This window comes from Sinocyclocheilus anshuiensis, unplaced genomic scaffold (genome assembly GCF_001515605.1).
Source record: "Sinocyclocheilus anshuiensis isolate Anshui unplaced genomic scaffold, SAMN03320099.WGS_v1.1 scaffold242, whole genome shotgun sequence".
In the NCBI taxonomy this organism is placed as follows: Eukaryota; Metazoa; Chordata; class Actinopteri; order Cypriniformes; family Cyprinidae; genus Sinocyclocheilus; species Sinocyclocheilus anshuiensis.
The window spans coordinates 1212221-1213676 of record NW_015546053.1 but is presented as its reverse complement, the minus strand read 5'-3'; the positions used below and the strand labels follow the sequence as shown (position 1 = coordinate 1213676).

The window sequence follows — 1456 nt, the reverse complement described above, 5'->3', positions numbered from 1 at the left end:
TGTGTGTGTGATATAAATGTGTTTTTTACAAATACTTTTCACAATAAAAATGTTTTTTTTTTTTTATATATAATGTTTTAAAATTTTAAAATAAAAGTTATGTAAGAGACAATAAAAATAGCATAAATAAATTATGAAAGTGTGCTAATGTACTGTATTTGTAATGAATTTTTAATACAAATAAGTCAAGAAACACCCAAAAACTAACTATATAACTTTATTGTTAATGGCCATTAGTTACATTTCATTTTACTACTAAATGCTATAATAGAGACATTTTTGACTCGTGTGGTTTTCATTTTTATTAAAGTTGATCAATATGTTCCTCACCTCATTCCCCCCTAATATCTTAGGCAGGTTTTATGTTATTTATTTATTTTATTTTATTTGTTGCAACAGTTGCCTTTGACTTGCTCACTGGGCAATCAAGGCATTACTTCCTTTAAAACATCTTTGAAGCAATATATTCTGAAAGCGCTATTCAAATAAAATGAAGTGAAAACCTATACCACTTCATTTGCAGCCTGTGTTTGCATGTTATTTTAGGTGTTGCAGTTCAGGGGCCCGTTCTTCGTACATTGCTTATTACATCCGAGATGAAACGTCACATCCAAGATGATATGATCGCGCTAATCAGGATCTGGCTAATTCGGTTCTTTGAACGCAGCTGTTGCTGATGATTAGTATGGCTGGATTGAGTTATCTGAGATAATTGCGCGTTCATGGGTTGGTTTAAAAGGGGCTATGTATCGATACTCGAAACCACGATCAGCAATGCAGGGATTGGCTGGCGGCAAGACAGCAACGTAATGACATCATATAATTAAAAAAGACACCTGACGAAAAACTTGACACATTTCTGGACTTTTATAAGGAAACAACCAAGCGAACAAAACTACATAAATTTTATAATAGATAAATGAAATGTGCAATGTTTTTATTTTCATTTTTTACATGATTCCCAATTATTTATATTCACGATTTATAATATTTGTACAGGCTTTACATTTTTATTTCAATGTAGTAATTAGCAATTAATTTAATTTTATATTTGAACAGATTTGTTACGTGACAGCATTAATTAAAGTTTCTTAAGGGTCAAGATCATGTTATCTGCATCTCCTGCACTCCATCAAGCCACTCCCATAATATCTGTCATCACTCAAATTAATGCACGACTCTACATTATCTGTATAGCATGTGTGTAAGACTCGAATACAATTATGAAGTAATTATTTTATGACGAATAAATCTTTCAGTGAGTAAAACTGTGTGCTGTGTCTACAGTATAAAAGACTACACAACATTATTATATTATCTTTAAATTATTTTTTTTAATTATTATTATTTTAAATTATTGTTCCTGGATCAGTAGGATACTCCTGTAATAAAGTAGCGGCGGCTGGGACAGATTTTAAGTATCAATTCTACTTAAAAAGATGCAATCTAATCCTGT

At 30.8% G+C, this 1456-nt stretch overlaps 1 protein-coding gene across 1 annotated transcript in view; it reads left to right on the top strand.

Annotated features, from left to right (window-relative positions):
• Positions 1-1456, top strand: part of LOC107699211 (sodium/potassium-transporting ATPase subunit gamma-like) — a 24604-nt gene that overhangs the window by 4307 nt on the left and 18841 nt on the right. The window lies entirely within an intron of this gene.